General features: G+C 41.9%; 1 non-coding gene across 1 annotated transcript; it reads left to right on the forward strand.

Moving 5' to 3' along the window:
* Window positions 1-23,792: 23,792 nt before the first annotated feature.
* Window positions 23,793-23,927, forward strand: LOC111762618 (small nucleolar RNA SNORA70). The gene has a single exon (XR_002795696.2). It is a non-coding gene; the product is annotated as a small nucleolar RNA SNORA70 (small nucleolar RNA).
* Window positions 23,928-27,541: the final 3,614 nt, after the last annotated feature.

A 27,541-nucleotide genomic window follows, 5' to 3' on the forward strand; every position in this document is an offset into this window, starting at 1 on the left:
TCAACTGACTTTCTTTTTAGATTGTATTTTATTTATTTATTTCTCCCCATTCCCTTGCTGTTTGCATTCACTGTGTGTGTTTGCTGTGTGCTGGCCTTTTTTTTTTTTTTTTAAGGAGGCACCAGGAACCAAACCTGAGACCTCCCATGTGGGAGGGAGACCCCCAATCACTTGAGCTACCTCCTCTCCCTGCTTTGCTGTGTCTCTCTTTATGTTTTTCCTCTGTTTGTCTCTTGTTGTGTTATCTTGTGTCAGCTCTCTGAGCCAGCCCATCATGTCAGCTTGCTGTCTTGCTTGTCCTTTCTAGGAGACACTGGGAACTGAACCTGGGACCTCACATGTGGTAAGAGGGAGCTCAATCACTCGAGCCACATCTGCTTCCCTCAATTGACTTTTTTTTTTAAAGATTTATTTTATTTTTTATCTCTCCCCACCCCCTCATTGTTTGTACTTGCTGTGTCTGTTTGTCTTTCTTGTTTCTTTAGAAGGCACCAGGAACCAAACCCAGGACCTCTGATGTGGGAGGGAGGTGCCTAATTACTTAAGCCACCTCCATTCCCTGCTTTGTTGTGTCTCGTTATGTTTTTCCTCTTGTGTCTCTTATTGTATCAGCTCACTGTCCTGGCCAGGAACCTCTGCTCTCTGCTTTATTTTGTCTCTCATTATGTTTTTCTCATCTCATGTTGCATCACTCGTGTCAACTACTTTCCACTCCTACTCATCGTGTCAACTCACTGTCTTCTTTAGGAGACACCAGGAACCAAACCACATACCTCCCATGTGGTAGGCAGGAGCTCAATTGCCTGAGCCACATCTGCTTCCCTCAATTGACTTTTGACAGAGATGCTAAGACAATTCGATGGGGAAAGGAAAGATTTTTCAATAAATGGTGCTGGAACAGCTAGATAAACATCTGGAAAAAATGAACTTCAACCATGACCTCATCCTGTATACAAAAATTAATTCAAGATAAATCATAGATTTAAAAGTAAAAGCTGAAACTATGAAGTTTCCAGGAAAAACATAGGCAGAATATAAAAATCACTAATCATAAAAGAAGAAAATTGATAAATTGTGCTTCATTAAAATGGAAAATTTCTATTCATCAGATAATACTATTAAAAAAATTAGTGGGGGAAGCAGATGTGGTTCAAGCTGTTGAGCGCCTGCTTCCCTCATGGGAGGCCCCAGGTTCAGTTCCCCGTGCCTCCTAAAAACAAAAAGGTGAACAACAAGCAAAACTAAATGAAAAAGCCAGCTCAGGAGAGCCAGTGCGACTGAGTGGTTGGGAATCAGTTTCCCACATGCAAGGTCCCGGGTTCAATCCTGGCCTTGGTACCTAAAAAAAAAAAAAAAAAAAAAAAAATTAATGGGCGACTCACAGACTAGAAAACTCTATTCATAGTACTTATCTCACAAAGCACTGGTATCCAGAATATATAAAGAACAACCACAGATCAATAATAAAAAGACAAACAACCTGATTTAAAAAAAAAAAAAACAGTGCTTAAAAAAAGACATAACGAATAAAGAAGGAAGATTATTCCCAATAATTTTTCTTTTTTTAAAAGGTTTATTTATTTATTTCTCCCTCCTCCCTTCATTGTTTGCAATCACAGTCTGCTCTCTATGCCCGTTTGTTGTGTACTTGTCTTCTTTTTAGGAGGCACCAGGAACCAAACCTGGACTTCCCATGTGGTAGGGAGGCACCCAATGGCTTGAGCCACCTCTGCTCCCCACACGTTGCATCTCTAATTATGTTTCCTTGTATCTCCTCAATGTGTCATCTTGTTGCATCAGCTCACTGCACTAGCCTGTCACATCAGCTCACTATCTTGCTCATCTTCTTTATTTTGCTTTTAAGATTTATTTATCTCAACCCACCCCCTTGTTGTTTGCACTTGTTGTGTCTGTTCATCTTCTTTGTTTCTTTAGGAGCACTGAGAACCATACATGGCACCTCTGACGTGGAAGGGAGGTACCTAATTGCTTCAACTACCTCCATTTCCTGCTTTGTTGTGTCTCTCATTATGTTTTTCCTCTTGTGTCTCTTGTTGCATCATCTCGTTGCCTCAGCTCGCTGTCCTGCTTGTTCTCTTTAGGAGGCATCGGAAACCTCTCCTCCTTGTTTTGTTGTTCTCTCATTATGTTTTTCTTCTTATGTCTCTTGTTGCATCATCTTGTTGTGTCAGCTTGTTGTGCCAACTTTCCATGCCTGCTTGTCATGCCAGCTCACTGTCTTCTTTAGGGGGCACTGAAAACCAAACCACGGACCTCCCATGTGGTAGGCAGGAGCTCAATCATTTGAGCCACATTCACTTCATGGTCTCTTCTTTAGGAGACACCAGAAACTGAGCCAGGTGGTAGGCGGGCACCCAACTGCTTGAGCCACATCCGCTTTCCCCAATAATTTTTATAAAATATTTTAAAATCACAGGTAAGGCATGCCAGTACAAAAAAGAAAAGAAAAGAAAATATTGATAAAAATGTAAGATGTAAAAATCAATTAAAATTTCACCACTCAAAGATAACCACTCTTAAAATTTGGGAGGATAGACTTATGTATGTATGTATTATATTATCTAACAAAATAAGCTCACATGATTTATACTGTTCAAAATTGGGTGCCTTTTTAACTCCTTAAGTAGCTATTAACACTAGGCAATTTACTTAACCTTTGTTTCTTAGTTTTGTCATCTGTAAAACTGAAATAAAATAGTGCGTAATTTATAGGAATTTTAAAAGTATTAAAGTTAATATATGTGAAATATTTAGAACAGTGCCTGATTACACAGAAAGTTCTCAACAAGTGGTATATATTTTTATCTACACACAAAGCATTCTTAAAGACCTGATAATATGATTGTAATACAGTTTATTTAACCTCTATTTACAGGTATTCAGATTTTTCCCAATTTTTTAATATTATAAAAGCATTCCAGGGGACATTTGTTTGCATACATCTTTGTGAACTCCTCTGGTTATGTCGTTAGGGTAAATTTCTACAAGTGGGAGTACTGGGTCAAAGAGCAGGAACATTGTAAAAATCCTTTTAAAAGAACATACTGTGAAGATGCCCTCCAGAGAGTGTGTGCCACTTTCCTCTCCCACCCCAGGATATCTTAAGCCATGCTCATGTACTGTCTAACTCCACTCACCACTTTTCCACAGGCATAATTGATTGGAAATGCTCTCGTAGTGAACACCTGTGGAAGGAAGAGAAGGAAGCTGGATTGGCAAAGGTAGAAGTTGAGCTGTGCTCAGACTTCATGGACTCCTCAGCCAACCCGCCAAGTGGTTCTGAAGTTGAGACAACCCTTCAGAGTTGTCCCGAGTTGAGGGAGGGATGACTCACCTTTAATAACCCAAGGTCAAATCAGGCGTTGGATGCAGCTCTCCAGGAAGAGGGTGGGACTTGGGGGTGACGTGGCGTTCTTCAGCCTCCGCGGTCCCCGTGCTACAGCTGGGCTGTCTGTCTAGCAGCACTCCCGGCAGGTGGGGGAGTACGTCCTTTATTCCTACAAGGCGATCAAAGTAAGCAGCGCAGATAGTTACTGTGTGCCATGCACGGAGCCAGGGACAGGTACATTTTCTCATTTAATTCTCACAGAAACCTTGTGCGGTTGGAATTGTTATGACCTCTATCTTCTAAATGAAGGAACTGAAACAGAGAGAGTTGTCCTATGGCTCGTTGGAGGGCAGAACCGGTAGTCAAACCCAAGTCTGCCTGGTGACAAAGTTCGTGCCCTCCCAAGGTTTAGCCATTCCCCTTACAATCCAGGTGAGGAAACATATAAAAAGTCCAATATTTTAAATAGTTTGGGATTAAGTGCCATTTTCTTGGAAAGATAGAAGTTCTAGGAGTGGAGGAAGAAAAAAGTGATTACCTAAGATGTATGAGGGTGGTTATGTCTTTCTGGAGCTAAGATTTAGCCTCGGAATGAAGGGAAAAGAAAGAGGAGGAATGGTAGCTCATGCACTCAATATCCTGCATGTATTTTTCAGGATGTGTCCAGTGGTCCTAAAAACTGGATTTTCTCTCCATCAGAAGTCACACTTCACAGCAATGGCTACTTTGAGATCAGGCATGTCTGGGTTGAAATTGTGAGCTTTTGACAAATCATTTTACCTTTTTCTTTCTTTTTTTATATAATTGTGGTGGTTTGAAACTATATGTACCCCAGAAAATCATGTTCTTCGAGTTAATCCATTCCTGCGGGTATAAATCTATTGTAAGTAGGTTTTCACGAGGTTCCTTCAGTTAAGGCATGGCCTGGGATGGGCCCTACTATTCTTTCTGGAGTCCTTTATAAAAGGGATGACTACAGAGAGACAAGAGAAAGCCACGGAAGCAAGAAGCTAGAAGCAACGGAAGCAGGAAGAGGCACATGCCCTGTGTCACCATGTGACAGAGAGGGTCAGTCTTCAGGTCTTCAGGAAGGAAGCAACATCTTGATGATGCCTTGATTTGGACATTTTCCCAGCCTCCAAGCTGTAACCTTGTAAGCCAATAAATTACCGTTGTTAAAAGGCAACCCATTTCATGGTCTATTGCTTTCAGCAGACTAGCAAACTTAAACAATAATTAGAAGTGCTTTATTTGTTTTGAAAGAAAAATGCAAAATATGGTACCAATGGCTGACAAAATGAAAAGGGTAGATGGTGAAAAGTATGTCTCCCTCCCACTTTTGCCCACCAACCCTGCTCCCCTCCTGAAAGGCTGTTACTTTGCTAGTTTCTCATTTATCCTTCTCAAAATATTCTTTGCACAAATAAGCATATTCCTTCTTTAATAAACACAAGTAGTAGTAATACATACACACTTCTTTCATCTTGCTTGTTTTAAATTTAATTTTTATTTTTCACAAAGTAATATGTGTATAATTTTAAAAGTCAAAGGCTTATAATAAAAATTGGCAGCCCACTCCTCGGTCCTCTTGAGCTCTACTCCTTTAGCTCTTCCCTCCTATATTTACTTCCTTGTTATTAAATAATATATGGCTATTTCTTAATAATTCGATTTTATCCATTATCTTCACTTCTCACTATAGAAGATTATGCAACATGCACCCCCTTTTCCATCTTCCCAATAGGGGATCATAAATTTTGGATAAATTCATTTTTATTATTTATATAATTATGACTATGTAAATTTTGTTCATAACAAAGCCAATGAGTTTGTGATTAAATTCGCTTTCTTACGCATATTTTCGTTGTTCCTGGAAGTTATAATTATCTTTTTGTTTTGTTTCCATTCCCTCAGACAGGTCAGTGAGTGACCTATTGGCCGCATTTGATGACCCTCCTGAGCGCAGCTCCCATCTGGAGTGGTTGCGTCAGGCCGGCCGCAAAGCTATCGTCCTGGCCTGGACCCCTTCATCCTGGGAATGCTCTTTGCCTCTCTTCTGCAGGGATCTCCTAATTTCTTGTATCCTATGTGTTAATTTTTCTTGGTTTCATCTTTTGTTTGAGAAGGTATTCATCATCTAGTAACTTCCCGAGAAAGGGAACTTTCCTGAGAAAGGGAGAGTAACGTTTTCTTGTCTCTTTTTGCATCCTGAAAATGTCGTTAATCTCCTCCTCACACTTGACTGACAGTTTGGCAGAGTATAAAATTCTAGATTAAAAATAATTTTTCTTTAAAATTTTGAAGGTGGGAGCAGTTGTAGCTCAGTAGCTGGGCACCTGTTTCCCATGTACAAGGTCCCGGGTTCGATTTCCAGTACCTCCTAAAAAATTTTTTTTGAAGCACTGAGCCCTTACTTTCTAGTTTGCAAGGGTATTTTTAAGAAATCCAATGCCATTTTGAGTATGAAATTGAGAACTTTTGTATGCAACTTGATTTTTTCTCTGGAAGCCTTTAGAAATTCCTCTTGATACTTACTCTGAAATTTCATGATGTGCCCTTGAAAGTTTTTTTTTTTAATTATCATGTTGGGCACTTAAGGTGCCCTATCAATCTGGAAATACATGTCCTTCAGTCAGGGAAATACTATTGAATTATTTTTTAAAATTTCCCCCTAACTACTTCATATTTTCTCTCTGGGACTCCTATGAGTCAGATATTCTGTCTCCTGGATTGAACCTCTAATTTTTATTTTTTTTTTAAGCTTCTTTATGTTTTACATTATGGTTTACATTTTAGCTTATAGACTTTTTTTTTGTATTTTTAAAATTTATTTATCTCCCTTTCCCTGCCCACCCCCCAAGTTGTCTGCTCTCTGTGTCCATTCGCTGTGTGTCCTTCTATGTCCACTTGTGTCAGTGGCACCCGGAATCTCTGTCTCATTTTGTTGCATCATCTTGCTACATCAGCTCTCTGTGTGTGCAGCGCCATTCCTGGGCAGGCTACACTTTTTTCATGCTGGGCGGCTCTCCTTATGGGGCACACTCCTTGCACATGGGGCTCCCCTACATGGGGGACACCCCTGCGTGGCATGGCACTCCTTGCACGCATCAGCACTGCGTGTGGGCCAACCCATCACACAGGTCAGGAGGCCCTGGGTTTGAACCCTGGACCTCCCATGTGATAGGTGGACACCTGATCCATTGGGCCAAATCTGCTTCCTTCTAATTTTTTAATTTTTTGTAGCAGTTTGATATAATTGATCAATTCCAAAAAGAAATATTGGATTATGCTTGTAATCTATCTGTACCTGGGCATGATTGAGTTATGATTAGGGCGTTGAGTTCCCACCCACCCACCATGGGGAAGAACAGAGTTGAGGGCTTTTAATGCTGGAGTTTTGATTTTGGAGTTTGATGCTGAAGACTTAAACTGGAGCCCTGAGAAGTCAGCACGCAGAGGAAAGAGAAGCCAGCCCAGAGAAGCCAGAGTAAAGCAAGCCCCAGAAACAGGAAACCAGGAAGCCTGAACCCTCTCAGAAGTTGGCAGCCATCTTGCTCCAAATAGGCTTTTTTAAAAAAGATTTCTCTCTCTTCCCACCTGTTGTCTGCTCTCTGTGTCCATTCACTATGTGTTCTTCTGCGTCTGCTTGCGTTATCATGTGGCACTGAGAATCTGCATCTTATTTTTGTCGCATCATCTTGCTGCTTCAGCTCTCCATGTGTGCATTGCCACTCCTGGGCAGGCTGTGCTTTTTTCATGCAGGGCAGCTCTCCTTGCAGGGCGCACACCTTGTGTGTGGGGTTCCCCTACGCAGGAGTGCCCCTGCTTGGCAGGGCACTCCTTGCGCACAGCAGCACTGTGTGTGGGCCAGCTCACCACGCAGGTCAGGAGGTCCTGGGGATCGAACCCTGAACCCTCCATATGGTAGATGGATGCTCTATCAGTTGAGCCACATCCACTTCCCTCCAAATAAACTTTGGTGAGGGAAGTAGCTTATGCTTCATGGCCTGGTATCTGTAAGCTCCTACCCCAAATAAATACCCTTTATAGAAACCAACTAATTTCTGGTATTTTGCATCAGCACCCCTTTGGCTGACTAACACATTTTTAATTTCTTATTTTCCATTTCTTTGTCTTTTTATTCTAAAGTCTGAGCTATTTCCTCAACTTTATCTTAGAATTCTTTTATTAAATTTGTTCTTTCTATTTTTATACTTTATATTTCCAAGAAATCTTTATTATTGTCAAATTTTCCTGTAAAAAAAGTCCTATTCTTATTTCATGGATACAATATCTTCTCTTAAATCCTGGAAGATATTAACCACATTGTCATTATCTCTGTTACCCCTGAGTTTTTTTCTTTTTCTTTTTTTGGCTTCAGTCCTTTATGTTTGGGACTGGCGTCACCAGCTCTCTGAGGATTGTTGTCCATCTGTTCCTACTTAAGGATAAGGTACAAAAGAACCGATTGGAAGCTCTGTGGAACAGGCAGAGGTTGTCACCTGGTGGGCCTCATCATGGGGGGTGAGGAGGCACCAGACTTTGACGTCTTGTAGGCCTTTTCTCCTGGGTAAGTCCTTATGCCTCAAGCAGAATTCTTCATTCTTCCTGCTCCAGCTTTCATAGGGCTAAGAACTTTAACTTGTTTAAGTCTTTCTGGTTCTGAGACAAATAGAGTGAAAATCTTCAAACTTGGGTCAATTACCTCACATAGATGGCTTTCCATTTTTAAAAAATTATCTCTCTCATTTTCTCTAGTCTTCCTTTCTTTATCCTTTGTGATTTTATGCTTTTTAATTTCTTTAATCCCATTTTAATGTGGTTTCTGGGGGCAAATAGAGATAAATATATTTGCTCAACCCACCATCTTACCCAGAAGTTCCTTAACATCCTTGTCTTACTTACCTCATCTCTCTGACTCACAGGGTATATTGCGAAAATTAAGTGCAGTAGTGCATGTGTAATGGGAGGTTGAAAGGGATTTTTCCTGTTTTCTTGTAGTTTGAGCTGAGTCCTCAGGAAAAGAATAGCACCTATGTAGCTTCACATTGTAAAGAAAGACTTTCTGGCCACACAGAAGAGAGTGAAACTCCTCCAATAGTGATTGTATTAGTCAGCCAAAAGGGGTGCTGATGCAAAGTACCAGAACTCTGTTGACTTTTATAAAGGGTATTTCTTTGGGGGTAGAAGCTTACAGTTATGAGGCCCTAAAGAGTCCAACTCAAGGTACCATAAGAGGTACTTTCTCACCCAAAGTCTGTTGCCATGTGTTGACACAAGATGGCAGGCGATGTCTGCAAGGATTCAGCTTTCCTCTTTCCTCTTTAGGCTCCATAGTCCCAACTTCTTCTGTAGGCTGGTATAAGGCTCCTCTCTCTCCCCAGGGTTCATTTCTTTTTGGGTTCAGATGCTCTGTCCTCTTCACAAGGTCAGATGTAGACTATTAGTCTCATCTCTCTTCCTGGGGCCTCTGCCATGTCTAATGAGCTCTCTCTATTCCTCTGTGTCCTCCTTCTCAGTGTCTCCTTTCGTGTGAGAGTCTGTTTTATCAGCCCATCAAGGGAGGGGTCTCAATGCCGAGTCACATTCTAATGACTTGGTTGAAGCAAAGCCCTAATCTTAACGTAATTTAATCAGATGTCTCTGCTGACTCTAATACAATCAAAGGGTTATTAGACTCAAAGGAGCAGACCAGTTTACAAACACAATCTCTCTTTTGGAATTCATAAATAATATCAAATTGCTACAGTGATGGCCTCTATCATTACCTCAAGCCTAGAATAAAGACAATTAAAAATTTGACAAGGGAATGAAAAGAGTCATAGACACAGCTGTCAGTCTGTACTCAGGTACCTTTTATTCCCCTTCCCTCATTCTTAGGGAGGGGAGAGGAAACCACAAAGTAAGGAAAGATACCAAGATATCTACTCCTACATGGGAGTGCCTGCAAGAAACAGAAATGTGTACTTGACTCCTTGTCTGGGAGGCAGAACTGTTGTCCCGATGCTGCCAAGAGAGCAAGCACAAGCAATTCAGTGTTAGAGTGTTCTGGAAGAACTTGACATGAGTTTACTGGCACTTGAGAGATGTAGATGAACATAGATGGGAGTGCTTGTTGAACTGCTTGGTGAATGGGACATATGGGAGGTTAGCTGGAGCCAGGACCCAAGATGGCAGTGCTAAGGAGAAGCCTGCACTATCAGCTTCTGGCATGCCAAGGATATGGGAATTTTCCATGGACAAAGAGGACACTGTGGAAACTACCCAGGCTTGAGCCATCTGGATGGGACCCTGCCCAATAGGGGGGTATCCACAGGGGCAAGTAAACCTCAATGGTAAGAGGCCATGGGGCAGAAGCTCAAGGGACTATGCAAGAGGTCAGCTGGAGAGTACATTGGAAACACTAGAAAACTGTACAATGTGGAGGACACTGTGAGTCTCCTAAGGACCTTCAAATATCCCCCCACAAGATAGAGAAGCCCTGAGAATACATGGAGAGAGAGAGAGAGACAGACAGACAGACAGACAGACAGACCTAGGAAGCCCGCTAGCTTCTCCAGCTTCAGTCACTGTCTGTAACCACATGAGAACAGCCTGAGCTGAATGCCTGGCCAAGTCCTTTGGACCTACAGAAACTGGGCAAGATAATTAAGTAATTCTTATTTTAAGCCACTAAGATTTGAGGTGTTGTGTTATTACTCAATAGATAAGCAGAACAAATCTAAGGGGGTGAGAACTACCCGCCCTGATGAAGGAGTAAATTCCTTGGTTGGTTCATCTAGCCTCTTCGGGTTCTGCCCTCTGGGAAAACCCCATTGGTTCTCATGGCCCCTGGGTCTGCCCTCAGTGATTGCTCCTTGCTCATCATCCTTCATGCCCCATCTCAGGAAGGCTCTGTGGTTAATGTTCTCTTTGGGGGCTACACAGCTTTGGCGCTACTTCAGAGGATTGGGTTTGGGACCCAGGATGTTTTAGGGGGGCGATGGTTATAGATTGTTACAGGCCAGGCATATTTGTTTGTTTGTCTTTGTAATATACTTTCTGGAATAATTAGGAGGTTTCCAGGCAATTATTAAGCACGAGTTACCAGAGCCAAGGTCTTACATGTCATGTGAAGCCTAAAAACTCTCATATTTTGAAGATAAAATAAAGATATTTTTAGGTATGAAAGGTTTTCAACAATTGACCTTCCATAAACTCATAGGAACTTTTGGAAGTCATGCTGCCTCCACCCAATGAGGGAATAAACCAAGAAAGAAGAAGATTTGAAATACAGAATAGGAGCTTCCCAGAGTGATAGGAAGGGGGAATCCCAAATGATGCTATTTGCCCACCAGGGAGGACAACCAGACCAGAGTGGAGACATTTTAGGAAGATGACATTGATAAATTTACCTGATAGAGCTCAGTATCTTGAGATTTAGACAGTAGGGAGGCACAGAGTCTGTGATTGAGTTAGAGATAAGAACATAGAAAACCAAGCAAATTTTAAGAACTCTGGTATGGATTAGAGTGGATTTACTGATATTCTACTATAAACCTTTTGTGACTACTAATAGAAGAAATTGTATCATTGATGGGGACAAAGTGACCACAGTAGTTCCTGAGGGCAGGGAGGAGGAAAAAGAGATGTGATGTGGGAGCATTTTGGGACTTGGAGTTTCCTAAATGATATTGCAGGGTCAGATGCTGGACATTATATATCCTTCCATAACCCACTGAATGTACTGGGAGAGAGTGTGAACTACAAAGTAAACTATTATCCGCACGGTGCAGCAGTGCTCCGAAATGTGTTTGCCGAGCGCAATGAGTGTGCCACAATGATGGGGGAGGTTGTGAGTGTGGGAGGAGTGGGGTGGGGGGATGGGGGGTATACGGGAACCTCTTACGTTTTTTATAATGTAACCTTTTTTGTGATGTATGTATCTTCAAAGAAATACAATTTACAGAAATGACAGGGGTGGGGTGGTGAGGTATGCTTTATATGGGAACCTCTTATGTTTTTTTTAATGTAATATTCTATATGATCTATTAACTTTAATAAAAATTTTAAAAACTCTGGGAAAACAAGCAAATGTGCAAGAATAGAAAAGTAGTACCATTTATTACATTGCTTACCTGTGAAAAGCAATATAGAAACACAAAATGTAGAAATTGAATATTGATCTAAGTAAAATTTCCTTATATAGCCTCGAGAGGATAGGTGATGGGATGTTGGCATGTCTATTGAGGACATAAGATGGAGAGGTGGAGAAAAGAGCTAAATGACCATTTTCTCTATTGGGGGAATCAATAGAAAATGCCTCAAATTTGAAAAATCAAGAAGTAGAAATACAGACATATTATGTAGTCGTTTAGAGACATAGAAGTAATATAAAATAATCAGCTAAATAGGGCAGAAGTGATTGCTGTTGGGAAGGAGTTAATTGGGGAAGTGCATTTTTTATTAACTTTAGAGAATTATTTGATTCTTGAAACATGTACAGGTACTTCTTGTGTTTTAAAAAAGGAATTTACTTGTTAAAAATAGGTGAAATGGGTAATAGGAAAGATAGAGACTGTATATTGTAACATTTCTAGAGACAAGGCTAAACAACATTTAATAGAAAAATAAATGGAAACCAAAACAGGCAATGAATATGAATAGGACACAAATAAAAGGTCTCTATGTCACTTTGCTTATGTAAAAGAAAGCAGATTCCTTTGAGTTAAAATGTGATAGATACAAACAAATAAGCAAATCTCTCATATTTTGCATATTAACCTTTGTGCTCTGTCCATGCACCCAACTCTTCAATTAATGATGGCTTTAAGGGAAAGGCAATAACAGAGGTCCTGAAAGAGATTTGGGTTCACAGCATTATCTCCTGCTAGGGGGTGGCTATTTAGTAGCTACCATACTTAACTGCTTCAGTTGACTTTTTCAATCCAGAAAGCCTCCAAATAATGAGACTCTCAGTCAACATTTTATGCCTGATTTGTTTTGTGGACTCTACGCAAGAAAGCGTTCTCTTAGCCGTGACAGAAAACACGCAGTGGGTTCGCATTATTGGCTCACGGGCTCAGAGGCTAGAAGGCTTGCTTCCTGCGGGGGTTGGTAGAGTTCTGGTTGCCGGCAACCCTGGGGTTCCTTGGCTTTCCCGTCACATGGCGATGTCCTCTCCTTTCTCTTCCAGGTTCCTGTGACTTCCAGCTCTGGCTCCTCCCTGTGACTTTCTTCTATAAGGCCTCCAACAATAGAATTAAGACCCATCCTGATTCACTCGGCTACATGTGAACTATAGATAATGTCTTCATAAGGACCTATTTCCAATGCGTTCATACACACAGGAATGGATTGAGATTAAGAATTTTGTTTTTCACTGCTGGGGTACATAACTCAATATACCACGAGTGGTTTTTCATTTTTTTTCTGTTCACAGACTGATTCAGGTCTGATTTCAAAAGTCTCACTTGGGACTTTACCAAAAGCATCATGAAGGAGTCAGCACACAACAAAGCTTTTTTAAACTATTTTCTAAGGTACAAATTGTAATTATTTTACTAAGTGATTTGCAAATACTAGGTTTAGTAACTTTCCAGCCTGCAATGGTGTATCCTCCCTAACAAATGCCCAACCCATTCCCCTAAGCCATTTACATTTTAGATTCTGTTACTGTTCAGTACCCTATTTACAATACCAATTGTATATCAACTCTGTTGGTAACAGAGACTGGAATAACAGAGAAACAAGATGGAAATTAATTTTTCTCTCAAGGTAATGAAGTCTGGGTGTAGGGAGCCCAGGGTGGGGTTAGGGTCCCCAGGTATTTGTCAGGTTCCTGGCACCTCATACTTTTCTGTTCAGTCTTGCCTGGGACTACCATTCACTTGCCTCAGAATCACAAAATGGCTGCTGGAGAGCCTCCAAACCTCATGTCTGTGTTCTAGACAAATAACAGGAAGAGGGGAGAAGAGCAATAATAATCAAAAGATTTAAAGAAGATATATTCCAGCTATCTGACCCCCTTTCAGATGCTTTCCTGCTAGACCCATCTAGCAAATGCCACTCACATCTCTTTTATGCTTACATACGTAATCATTTTGTAATTACATGATCACACCTAACTGTAAAAGATGAAAGATGCAGTCTTTGAGCAAAGAGTACTGCCACATGGAATAAAAGTGGAGTTCTGCTCCTAAGATGAAAAGGAATATGACTGAAGGTTCTGAGGGTAGGGAGATGGGAAAAATAAGCATAATATGGGGGCATTTTCAGGAATTGGGAATTGTTCTGGATGACATTGCAGTGACAGATACAGGCCATTAATGTATCTTGCCATAACCTACAGAACTGTGCGAGAGAGAGTGTGGACTACAACGTAAACTATAATCCATGCTTAATGGCAATGCTCCAAATGCGTTCGTCAATTGTAACGAATGTATCACACTAATGAAGGATGTTGTTAATGTGGGAAACTGTGGGAGGGGGAGGGAGTGGAGCATATTGGAATTCCCTATATATTTTTTATGTAATCTAAGTATCTTTAAAAAAAATTTTTTTTAAAGAGATGTGAGTAAACTTTTAAAGGTGATGAATATGTTCATTATCTTGATTTGTAGTGACAGATTTATGGATGTATACATCTGTCAAAACTTATCAAATTGCATAATTTAAATATGTGCAGTTTATTCTATGTCAATAATCTTAGTAAAACTATTACAAATGTTGCATGTGTAAGAGAAAAGAATATGTAAGTTCCAGTTATTGGCTTTTTTATGTAAATCCATTAGATCGAGATTTTAATTATATTATTCAAGTCTGAAATTTTGTTGTTGTCTACTCAATCCATCAATTAACTAAGGGAAATATGCTAAAATTCCTACAATTGTAGTGGATTTAATAATTTCTCCTGGGAGTTCTGTCAATTTTTCCTTTATAAATTTGATACTATATTATTAGGTACATATAGGCTCATAATTATTGTACCTTCTTGGTGAATAGAATCTTTTATCCATGTAGTAACCTTTTTAAAAAATCTCTAGTTGGGGAGTGAGTGTAGTTCAGTAGTTGAGCAACTGCTTTGCATGTACAAGGTCCTGGGTTCAATCCCCAGTACTTCCTTTTTTAAAAAAAAAGAAAAAAATCTATAGTCAATACTTCTGGTCTTAAAGTTTCTTTTATCTAATATTAATTGCATGTCAGGATTCTCCAGAGAAACAGAATCACAGGAAGTTAGGAAATTTTTTATAAGGAATGAGCTTACATAACTGTGGGGTCTGGTGAGTCTGAGCTCCCTAGTGAAGGCCACAAGGTGGAGACTCCAGTAAAGGTGATGCTGAAGTCTTTAGCCTGAATTCCCCAGAGGAAGCTGCCTGGCTGCAAATTCTGGCAAGAACCAGTGCTGAAGCTGAGGCAGAAATTCTTCTGATCTTCTCAATTCTGACTTTTAAGACTTCCAACTGATTCGATGAGGAGACTCCCCACATTGTTGAGGGCAATCTCCTTTGTTTATTGTAGATGCAACCAACTTATTATAGATACAAGCCCCATCTATGACATATCCTCACAGTTGCAAGGTGGCCAGGGCTTAACCAAACAACTGGACACCATAATCTAGCCAAAGCAACACATGAAATTAACTATCACAATAATACTGGTACATTTGCTCACCTTGGGTATTTGTCTGGCATATATTTTTCCCTATCCTTTAATTAATTAATTAATTAATTAGAGAAGGTACTGGGTATTGAACTTGGGACCTTGTACATAGGAAGCAGGTGCTCCACTACTGAGGTACACCTGCTCCCTGGTATCCTTTTATTTTTAACCTTTCCATTTCTTATATTTTAGGTATGTTTCTTATAATCAGCATATAGTTGGTGTTATTTAATCTAACAAATTTTGCCTTTTAACTGGAGAATTTACTCCATTTATGTTGATTGAGATTATGCTATAATGGATTCATTTCTCTCTCTCTTTTTTGGTATTTTTGTCTGTACATGTTTTTTCTAAGTCCCCTTCCCCTCCCTTCCCTTCCCTCCCCTCCCCTACCCTTCCCTATCCTCCCCTCTCCTCCCCTTCCCTTCCTGGAATGGGGACGGTCAGCACTCAACTACTGAGTCACATCGGTTCCCCTGAGTTGGCTCCCTCACCTATGTGCTCATTGTTTTTGCTTCATTGTTTTTGCTTGCTCTTTGCTTGTTTGTTTGCTCATTGTTTGTTTTCTTTAGGAGGCAGTGGGAATGGAAATTGGGACCTCCCATGTGGGAGGCAGGCGCTCAACTACTTGAGATACATTTGCTCCCTATGTTTCTCTTTTCTTGTCTTTTGGATTCTTTGGACTTCTTTCCCCTCTTATTCCTTCTTTTTGCTCTCTACTTATTTGGCAATTATACATTCTGCTTTATTCTATTAATATTAAGCCTAAAATTTTTAACATGAATATCCAATTTAACAATTACAACTAATCATTTAATACAAAAATCTTAAAATAAGTTCACTCAACCCTTCCCAACTAATATGCAGTTATGTTCAAGATTTTAGTCCTATTTTTTCTTGTTTCCATTTTAAAAATTATACTTGCACATAATTTAGAGTTAAACAGGTACAATGTTTGTTAAAATCAGCAGACTCTGTCCTTTTCTCCTCATTTCTTCCTACCCAGGAGCAACCACTTTCAACTCTTATACCTGGTATGTTGTTAATTACCTCTTTCCATCTCTCTGAATAACATAATTATATTGTGACAACTTGACTCCCTTACTTTATAGCATTATCCCTTGACTTCCAAAATTAGAATATGAGGCCTCAGCTGCGCCACACATTCACCCTCTGTAGCAGTTTGATATTATTTATGAATTCTAAAAAAGAAGGAATATGTTTGTAAACTAATCTATACATCTGAGTGTGAGCCCCTTTGATTGTATTAGATTCAGCTGAGATGTCTTTGATTACATCATGTTAAGATTAGGTCTCGATTTGACCACTTCAGTAGGGCGTGACTCAGGGCTGAGTCCCTGCCGCCTTGGTGGGCTATGTAATCAAGAAGACACACAGGAAGAGAAAAGGAGAACCCCATAGACACGGCCGAGGAGAGAACTTTGAACCTGTAGCTCTGGGAAGAGAAACAAGCCATTCGCCTGATAGTTTGCAGCTAAGCCTGAAAAGAAACAAGCCCTAGGCCAGCCTGTAACTGAGAAAGAGGAAGGCTGAACCCTTACCCAGATGCCCCCCATCTTGCCTCAACATGTGGCAACTGACTTGGATGAGAAAGTACCTTTTATGGTACCTTGAGTTGGACTTTTTAGGGCCTTGTAACTATAAGCTTTTACCCCAAAAATATCCTTTATAAAAATCAAAGCAGATTTCAGGTACTTTGCATCAGCACCCCTCTGACTGACTAATACACCCTCTATCCCCCATTTTTCCCATATAATTATATAATAATTTTAATAATTATAATTTTATATCAGACTCAATAAGAGTCTCCGCCTTCTTGCTGAGTCTGATGTAAACAGAGACACAGAGAGAAAGGAAGCCGCGCTATGAGAAAAAGACTGTCCAGGTTCACCCACAGCTGAGCTGCAAGGAGAGAAGCCCCAGAGAGACTCAAAGAACTAAGACCTAAGGAGAGATGAGCCATATGCCTGATGGCTTGCAGCTGAACTCGGCAAGAAAGCAGAGCAGCCGAGACTGACAGAGGAGCCCGGTAGGAGACAAGCCCCGTGCCTGGTTGCCCACAGCTGAGCCCAGGAGACAGTAGATTCTGGAGGGGAAGGCAGAGGCCCTGGCAGAGACCGGTAGTCATCTTGCTTCACCACATGTCAGCTGACTTTGGTGAGAAAGCATCAATGCTGATGCCTTGTTTGGACATTTCACAGCCTCAGAACTGTAAGCTTTTACCCCGAATAAATCCCCGTGATAAAAGCCAACCCATCTCTGGTACTTTGCGTCAGCAGCCCTAACTAGGACAAAGTCTTTCTTGGCACTTCCTGGCCTGATCCTCTCTGACCTGTTGGCCCTTTCCTTGTGGCCTCCCTTCACTCTCATCCTGGGCTTCCCCTTTCCTTTGTCCTGTGTTGGATCATAGTTCCTGCATTTCACTAAACTTTGTTCTTGATTCATGCTCTTGCTTTGGTGGACAAAGCCTCCAGTTTCCTTTGAAAGGGTTGTACTAGCCCAACCAACGAAAGACCACCGTAGGGAAGCAGACGTGGCTCAACTGAAGAGCATCTGCCTACCACTGGAGGGTCCAGGGTTCAATCCCCAAGGCCTCCTGACATGTGTGATGAGCTGGCCCACACACAGTGCTGCCACATGCAGGGAGTGCTATGTCATGCAGAGATACCCGACGCACAAGTAATATGCCCTGTGTGAAAAAAGCACAGCCCACCCAGGAGTGGCGCTGCACACATGGAGAGCTGATGCAGCAAGATGACGCAACAAAAAAGAGACACAGTTTCCCGGTGACAACTGACAATGCAAGCAGATGCAGAACACACACCGAATGAACACAGAGGGCAGAAAACGGGGGTGGCGGAAGGGGAGAGAAATAAAATAAATCTTAAAAGAAAAAAAAGACCACCATAGGTTTATTGGCTCATTGCAATGGAGACCACACACCAGAAGTACCATAAGGTACCAAACAAAGGAAAAGATAGGGGTATTCTAGGATTTGGGCAAGGTTGGAATCTAGGGGAAATTTAAATGAAGCAGTTTGTTTAATAGGTTCAAAGAACATAAGCTATAAAGAGCTTAACATTAGGTCTGGACTATGAAGTAAAGACTGATGTAAAATATTGTGCACAGAAATCCCTCATCGGAAGCCCTGCACCCGGACTGTAAATGCAGGCGTCTTCTCTGTCACGGAGTGACTTGTATCCTCCAGGTAAAAGTGGAGTGATTCGTTCTTATTGCTATGACTCCAAACAGCAGTATTTCTGATAGTCTATGATTTTAGAGAACAAAGTTCCTCAGTGAATAAGGAAGCAGTAGTCGTTCATGGAAGGGGTCGTTTTAGGCTGCTCGGCTGCTAAAAGCAATATACCAGGCATGAGTTGGCTTTTACCAATGGGAATGTATTAGTTTATAAGCGTAAAGTTTCAAGGCTGAGGAAAATGTCCAAATCAAGGCATCAGGAGGTGATGCTTTCTCCTCGAATACCAGCTGCCGGGGATCCTGGATGCCTCCGTCACATGGCAAGGCCCGTGGTGGCGTCTGCTGGTGTCGCCCTTCTCTTCCAGGCTTCCCTGCTTTCAGTTTCCGACTCTGTGGCTTTCTCTCTTCTTTTCATCTGAATTTTATGCTTTTATAAAGGACTCCAGGAAGAGGATCGAGACGCACCACGGGCCACGCCTTACTGACATAACCTAATCAAATGGCTCTACTTACAGCAGGTTTACACCCACAGGAAGGCACTAGCTGTAAGAACAGGATGTTCTGGGGTCCCTACAGCTTCAGACAATCACAGGGGTCCTTATCCACTTTACTCCTGCATACCTTGAGAGAAATATTGTTTCCTGTTAACTTTGCAATTGCCTTTATTTGTGCTTGTTATCCCAGCTTGGTAAATGAGAGGACGGTATATTACTTTCTCAGTCAGAGCTAGGTTTTACTATCTCAGGATGTATGAGAATCACTATTTTTGAGCCTTGTAGGAGAGCTGGTATCCATAAGGTCCTTTCTAGGATGGGTGTGGCTAGGCCTTTTCCTGGGAGAACCCCTGATATGAGTATCTTTAGGTTAGAGAGTCTCCAAAGCAAACATATTCCAGTATCCTACTTGGAGGACACAGTTCTGATTGCCAGTGTTGTGGGGTGCAGCAGTTTGGTATGGTTATGAGTTCCAAAAATAGATATTGGATTATGTTTGTAATCTGGTCTGTACCTGGGCCTGATTAAGTTATGATTAGGGCTTTGATTGGGCCACATCATTAGGGCATTGAGTCCTCACCCCTTGGTGGATGGGGACTCACAGATAAAAGGCATGGCAAAGGACAGAGTTGAGGGTTTTTGATGGTGAAGTTTTGATGTTGGAGTTTGATGCTGGAGCCTTAAGCTGGAGCCCCAGGAAGTAAGCACACAGAGAAAAGAGAAGCAAGCCCCAGGAAGAGAGGAAACTTGAACCCAGAAAGAAGCAAGATCCTGGAAGGGAGGAACCCAGGGAGCCTGAACCCTCACAGATGTCGGCAGCCATCTTGCTCTAACACGTGAAAATAGACTTTGGTGAGGGAAGTAACTTATGCCTTATGGCCTGGTATCTGTAAGCCCCTCCCCAAATAAATACCCTTTATAAAAACCAGCCAGTTTTCTGGTATTTTGCGTCAGCACCCCTTTGCTGACTAATACAGAATTTGGTACAAACAAGTAGGGAAGTGCTTTTGCAATTACTGAAATGCTGGAACAGTTTTATAAATGGTTTAGGGGTATTTTTGGAGGATGTGAGATGCTTGATTGAAAATGCCTAGATCGCTTTGAAGAGACTGTTGATAGCAATATGGATGCTAAAGAGACTTTTTATGATGCCTTAGAAGTAAATGATGAAACTGTTATTGGAAACTGGAGGAAAGGTGATCCGTGTTTTAAAGTATCAGAGAACTTAAGATTAATTCCTGTTGTTTTATGGAAGGCGGAATTGAAAATGGCAAACCTGGGCATTTAGCTTAAGAAATTTCCAAAGTAAACCTGGAGAATGTGGCTTGGCTTCTGCTTGCAGCTTATAGGAAAATGCTAGACAAGAGAAATATACCGAGGACTGAACTTCAGGCACAAAGAAACTAATTCTGGAAATTCAAGCTTCTGGAAATCAAGCTCCCAGAAGAAAGTGCTCCATTGGAGGACTTAACTAAACCTGGAACTGGTAAATCAAGATTGAAGATGTAGTTATCTAGGAAAGACTTGTGGAAAGTCTTATTTTTTTTATTTTTTTTTAAAGATTTATTTATTTATTTAAATCCTCCCCTCCCCGTTTGTCTGTTCTTGGTGTCTGTTTGCTGCGTCTTGTTTCTTTGTCTGCTTCTGTTGTCGTCAGCGGCACGGGAAGTGTGGGCGGCGCCATTCCTGGGCAGGCTGCTCTTTCTTTTCACGCTGGGCGGCTCTCCTCACGGGCGCACTCCTTGCGCGTGGGGCTCCCCCACGCGGGGGACACCCTGCGTGGCACGGCACTCCTTGCGCGCATCAGCACTGCGCATGGCCAGCTCCACACGGGTCAAGGAGGCCGGGGTTTGAACCGCCGACCTCCCATATGGTAGACGGACGCCCTAACCACTGGGCCAAAGTCCGTTTCCCTGGAAAGTCTTATTGTCTGATGTCTTGGACCCCTGCTTCCTGCATGCTAAACCAACAGACTTTTTGAGAGAGCTGTATGAACAAAACCATTGTCAGCCTGGAATAAAAAGGACCTGGAAAGGAGAGATTGGGAAACGGACTTGGCCCAGTGGTTAGGGCGTCCGTCTACCATATGGGAGGTCCGCGGTTCAAACCCCAGGCCTCCTTGACCCGTGTGGAGCTGGCCCATGCACAGTGCTGATGTGCATAAGGAGTGCCCTGCCATGCAGGGGTATCCCCCGCATAGGGGAGCCCCAGCGCAAGGAGTGCGCCCCGTAAGGAGAGCAGCCCAGTGTGAAAGAAAGTGTAGCCTGCCTAAGAATGGCGCTGCACACATGGAGAGCTGACACAACAAGATGGTGCAACGAAAAGAAACACAGATTCCCGTGCCACTGACAACAACAGAAGCAGACAAAGAAACAAGACTGCAGCAAATAGACACAGAGAACAGACAACCGGTGTTGGGGGGGGGAGGGGAGAGAAATAAATAAATCTTAAAAAAAAAAAAAAGAAAAAGAAAAAGAAAGGAGAGATTGAAGGAGAAACAGCTTTAAGAGGAAAACCATGGAAACTGAGATCTGGAATTAGGACATCACCTTGGGCCAAGAGAGAAACCCCACCCATGTGTACAAAGAGGGTGAGTTTGCCCCAGCAATTGAAGAGGGTGGATATTCCTGTCCGATATTCTGGGAGAGTTTTGCTGTCCCAGGGTACAGAGAGGGTGGAGCACATTCCCCAAGGATTAGGGCGGTTAAGGTCAGCACCCCACAGGTCTGAGAGGAGTGGACCTGTCCCCCAAAGGTTAGGGAAGGCCAGGTGGTCAACTCATTGCTCTGAGAGGGTTGAGCCTGTATGCCAAAGGTTAGGGGGAATGTTGTCATCACATCACTGTACTACAGGGGTTAAGACTGTAACCCAAAGATTGGGTAAGGTGTGGCAATCTCCCCAACACTCTTGGAGGGAGAGGTCTGGAGCTTGGTTAACACTCAGATGTTTGATGAGGGTGGAACCAAGAAAATGGCCAGTGGGCAAGACTGTGGAAAGGGTGGGTCCCCATATGGCCCCTAGGAGAAGAAACCATCATCTTAAGACTGACTCTCAAACTGAAATCGAATGGCGGATGCCCTGCAGGTTTACTGAACTGTAGAGGACCCGTGACTCATGTTTCCCTTCCAATTTCTCCTTATTGTAATGAAAATATTGATCCTTTGTCCATTTGTGTATTGGAAACAGATCATTGTTTTGTAAGTTTCAGTGGTCTATAGAAGACAGGACTTTGCCCCAAGACAAATTCTATTTCTTTAAATTGATTGTGGTATGATTTAGTACTTGCATTGTTATTGTTGTTGTTTTTTAAAGATTTATTTATTTATTCATTTCTCTCCCCTTCTCCCCCACCCCCCACCCCGGTTGTCTGTTCTCTGTGTCTTTTCGCTGCATCTTCTTCTTTGTCCGCTTCTGTCCTTGTCAGTGGCATGGGAATCTGTGTCTCTATTTGTTGTGTCATCTTGTTGTGTCAGCTCTCTGTGTGTGCGGCACCATTCCTGGGCAGGCTGCACTTTCTTTCGCGCTGGGCGGCTCTCCTTACGGGGCGCACTCCTTGTGTGTGGGGCTCCCCTACGCGAGGACACCCCTGCGTGGCAGGGCACTCCTTCGGTGCATTAGCACTGCGCATGGGCCAGCTCCACACGGGTCAAGGAGGCCCGGGGTTTGAACCACGGACCTCCCATGTGGTAGACGGACGCCCTAACCAATGGGCCAAGTCCGCCGCCTACTTGCACTGTTATTAATTTGAGGTATTTTTGAATATTGTAATGTCTTTTTGGAATTCAGAGAGTGGAGTGTAGCAGTTTGATATGATTATGAATTCCAAAAATAGATATTGGATTCTGTTTGTAATCTGATCTGTACCTGGGCATGATTAAGTTATGATTAGGGCTTTGATTGGGCCACATCATTAGGGCACTGCTTGGTGGGTGGGAACTCACAGATAAAAGGCATGGCAAAGGACAGGGTTGAGGGTTTTTAATGGTGAAGTTTTGATGTTGGAGTTTGATGCTGAAGTCTTAAGCTGGAGCGCTGGGAAGTAAGCACACAGAGAAAAGAGAAGCCAGCCCCAGGAAGAGAGGAACCCTGAGCCCAGGAAGAAGCAAGCCCTGGGAATAAAGGAAGCTTGAACCAAAGAGAAGCAAGACTCTGGAAGGGAAGAACCCAGGAAGTCTGAATCCTTGCAGTGTCAGCAGTCATCTTGCTCCAACACATGAAAATAGACTTTGGTGAGGGAAGTAACCTATGCTTATGGCCTGGTATCTGTAAGCTCCTATGCCAAATAAATACCCTTAATAAAAAACCAACCAGTTTCTGGTATTTTACATCAGCACCCCTTTGGCTGACTAATACATGGGGGTACTGAGAATTTAGGATGTTAATGTTCCTTAAGCCTTCCTATTTTTAGCAGAATATTCCTATCCCCTCTGGAGTATAAACTTCCACTTCTTTGCTAGTGGAGGAGGGGCTGCCACACAGCTGCATGGTGTGGATCAAGAGACCTGTGACAGAACACTTTTTAAACAGATTTTCACACAAGTCTCCTGTTTTTCACCCCACCTTTATCACCCCCTTCCAGAGGTACCTGGTATTGCTGATTCCTGATACTTATGGGAGTTCTGCGGTGTCCTCGCTTGTTTTTCAGCTTTGCTGACAGGCTTAGGATGTAGTTTTCTTTGGACTACTTAGTTATTTCCACACATCCATGTGCTTCACAGTTTCCAAGATTTCACAGATACTGTCTCTCCCATTTTCTTTGTCACTGTGAGCTTATGCCCTTTAGAAAAAGCATTTATGGTCATTTCAGTAGATTTCAGGAAGAAGAAAATCTGAATAAGTATATACAATCCACCATCTTTACCCAAAAGTCCGTCTTGACTTTTAACCAAATAAATGATATATTATCATTATTGCCTTATACAGCAACTATTTATTATATAGCTTTTCTCATAAATTCTTGCATCACAGACCTTCCTTCTGGGATTACTTTCATTCTTCCAGGAATATATCTTTTAGAAGTTTGTTTTTTTTAAATGTAAATATGTTGATAGTAAAGTCTCAGGTTTTGTTTGTCTAAAAATGTCTTTTTTCTCCAGCCAGTTAAGCCAACCGGCCCCCTCTCCCCATGGGGGCCCGGTGTGCAGTGGCTGTGGACAGCAGCCTCCTTGGTAGTGCATGTGGCCTGTTGCCTGTACAGTTTGCCCGAAGGGGCCTTGGAGACAGCCCTTCCTTGCCTGTTGCTGGTCCTGTCTGTGACCTCGTGCCATCCCCAGTCTAGGCTCCAGACGGGTATGCGAGGTGCCTTTGGAAAGCCTCAGGGGACAGTGGCCCAGATCCACATCGTCCGGGTCATCATGTCCATCCGCAACAAGCTGCAGAACAAGGAGCATGTGATTGAGGCGCTGCGCAGGGCCAAGTTCAAGTTCCCTGGCTGCCAGAAAATCCAAGGAGTGGGGCTTCACCAAGTTCAACGCTGACGAATTTGAAGACATGGTGGCCGAGAAGCACCTCAGCCGGGATGGCTGTGGGTGAAATACATCCCCAAGTGTGGCCCCTTGGACAAGTGGCGGGCCCTGCACTCATGAAGGCTTTGCCAGCACTGCCCTCACCTGACCTGTGCCGTCCAATAAATGACTTCCTTACTGCCAAAAAAAAAAAAGTCTTTTAAAAAAAGATTTATTTTATTTATTTTTCCCCATCCCCTTGTTTTTCACTTGCTGAGTCTGTTTGTCTTCCTTGTTTCTTTGGGAGGCACTGGAAGCCAAACCCAGAATCTTTGATGTGGGAGGAAGGTGCCTAATTGCTTGAGCCACTGGGCTCCCTGCTTTGTGGTGTCTCTTATTCTGTTTTTCCTCCCCATGTCTCTTGTTGCATCATCTTCTTGCATTAGCTTGCTGCACCTGCCTGTCACAGTCAGCTCGCTGTCTTCTTTAGAAGGCACCGGGATCCGAACCAGGGACCTCCCATGTCATGGGCGGGAGCCCAGTCACCTAAGCCGCATCTACTCCCCTAAAACTGTCTTTAGTAAAGGTGGAAGAAATTGTTAACAGGGAAGTGGACTTGGCCCAGTGGCTAGGGTGTCTACCTACCACATGGGAGGTCTGTAGTTCACACCCCGGGCCTCCTTGACCGTGTGGAGTTGGCCCATGCTCAGTGCTGTGGGGTACTGTGTGGGTGTCCCCCGTGTAGGGGAGCCCCATGTGCAAGGAGTGCACCCCATAAGGAGAACTGCCCAGCGCGAAAGAAAATACAGCCTGCCCAAGAATGGTGCTGCACACACAGAGAGCTGACACAACAAGATGCAACAAAAAGAAACACAGATTCCTGGTGCTGCTGATAAGGATAGAAGTGGTCACAGAAGAACACACAGCGAATGGACACAGAGAGCAAACAATTGTGTGTGAGGGGGGGGAGAAATTTTTTTTTAAATCTTAAAAAAAAAAGAAATTGTTAACAGATGAATGGATAAACAAAATGTGGTATATACAAAGGAATATTACTCATCATAATATTATTCATCATAATGAATCAAGTTCTGATATGTATTACCACATGGATGAACACAGAAAACATCATGTTGAGTAAAGTAAGCCAGAAATGAGGACAAATATTGTTTAATCTCATTTATATGAAATAATTAAAATATGCAAATTCACAAAGTCAGAAATAATACCAGTTGCAGGTGCTGGGTGGAAAACAGGGTGTTGATGCTTAACTGGTACAGAATTTTGGTTTGGGGGTGATGGAAGAATTTTGGTAATGGATAGTGGTGATGGTGACACAATATTGCAAGTGTGATTAATGCCACTAAAATATATGTTGGGGAATGGTTGCAATGGGAAATTTTATATTGTATATATGCTACCAGAGTTAAAACAAAACAAAATCCATAGAATGGTGGGAGAAAACAAATGCATTAGTTCTTGTCTGTTTCCCATATCTGAAATCTATTTTGGTTAATATTTTAAAGAGATATGAAGCTACTTATTAATTTAATAAAAGCCATAATTATTTTTACTCTGGAGTACTAATTAGTGAGTGCAAAGGTTAAAGAGATTTAGAACTATTCATCACTTAATGGTGTCTTGTGATGTTTACCTTCAGTATGTCTAATATGGACAAAATGTTTTTCACATCTTTTAAAGAAGAATAATGTTTTATCGATTACAGGTGGGAAACGATGGTTAAGACACCAATTCTATTTCCATAGATTTGGTTGTTTTATGCATTTACAATGGATTCATTTTTCATGATATGTATTAGTTTTACTACCTATAAAATAGAGATAATGGTGAAAAACAAAGCTAAAAACGTTTGTACATCCATCGAAGGACATTATGACAAAAGTGAAAAGACAACCCATAGAATGGGAGAAAATATTTGCAAATCTTATATCTGAATAAGGGTTTAATGTCCAGAATATATAAAGAACCCCTACAATTAAATTGAATTGTACAAGACTATAAATGTAATTAATGCCACTTAAAAACATTCTTTTGCATGTAGATATCCAATTATCCCAGCATCATTTGTTCAAAAGACTATTCTTCCCCCATTAATTGTACAATTAAAAATGGTTAAAGTGGGAAGTGGATGTGGCTCAAGTGATAGGGCTTCCGCCTACCATATGGGAGGACCTGGATTCGATCCCTGGGGCCTCCTGGTAAAAAGAGTAAGTGTGCTTGCATGGTGAGCTGAGTCCCATGCGAGTGCCTGTGCGAGTGCCTGCATGGCGGGCCAGTGCCCATGCAACTGAGTTACACAGCAAGATGAGGATGTAACAAAAGAGAGACGGGGAGAGTCAAGGCGAAGTGCCACAGAAACCAGGAACTGAGGTGGTGCAGGTGGCAGGGAACCTCTCTCCACATCAGAGGTCCCCAGGATGGAATCCTGGTGAACCCTAAAGCAGGAAAAACAAAAACAACAACAACAAAAAAAAACTAGAAGAGAAGACAAAAAGAGAAATAGATACAGAAGATCACACAGTGAATGGACACAAACAGCAAAAACAGCAGGGTGGAGGGGAAGGGGGAAAATGGTTAAAATGCCAACTTTTATGTTATATATATTTTACCACAGTAATTTTTTTAAAAAAGGTAAGTAATTTCCTTTAGGAGGATTGCAATAGAGTAAATTTTATTAACTGTTTATACCTTAAAAAAAAAAAAAGTGAACTATCAAGCCATGGAAAGACATGGAGAGACCTTAAATGCACAGTGCCAAGTCAAAGAGGACAGTCTTAAGAGACTTCTTACAGTATGATTCCAAACTACATAACATTCTGTTAAAGGCAAAGTTACAGAGACAGGTTTGAAAAAGACCAGTGGTTGCCAGGGACTTGGGGGTGGGGATAAACAGGTACAGCCCAGGGGATTTTCACGGTGGTAAAACTATCCTGTATGGTTCTGTAATGGCGGATACACGACATTATGCATTTATCAATACCCATAGAACTTTACAACACACAGAGTGAACCCTAATGTAAACTGTGGATTTTAGTTACTAATAATGTATCGATATTGGTTAATTAACTGAAACAAATGTACCACACTAATGCAAGATGTTACTAACATGGGAAACTGTGAGGGAAGGGTCATTTGGGAACTCTGTACTAGCTGCTCAAATTTTCTGTAAATCAAAAAATGTTCTAAAAAAAGTCTATTAATTAAAAAACAAATAATAAAGGACATTTTCTTGCATAATCACAAGACAACCATGTGAATCAGGGAATTAACGCTGATTTATTACTACCACATAATCCTCAGACTCCATTACAATTTCCCCAGCTATGCGAATAATGACCATTAGACCAAAAGGATCCAGTTTAGAATCTCATGTT

Source organism: Dasypus novemcinctus, chromosome 13 (assembly GCF_030445035.2).
Source record: "Dasypus novemcinctus isolate mDasNov1 chromosome 13, mDasNov1.1.hap2, whole genome shotgun sequence".
Taxonomy (NCBI): Eukaryota; Metazoa; Chordata; class Mammalia; order Cingulata; family Dasypodidae; genus Dasypus; species Dasypus novemcinctus.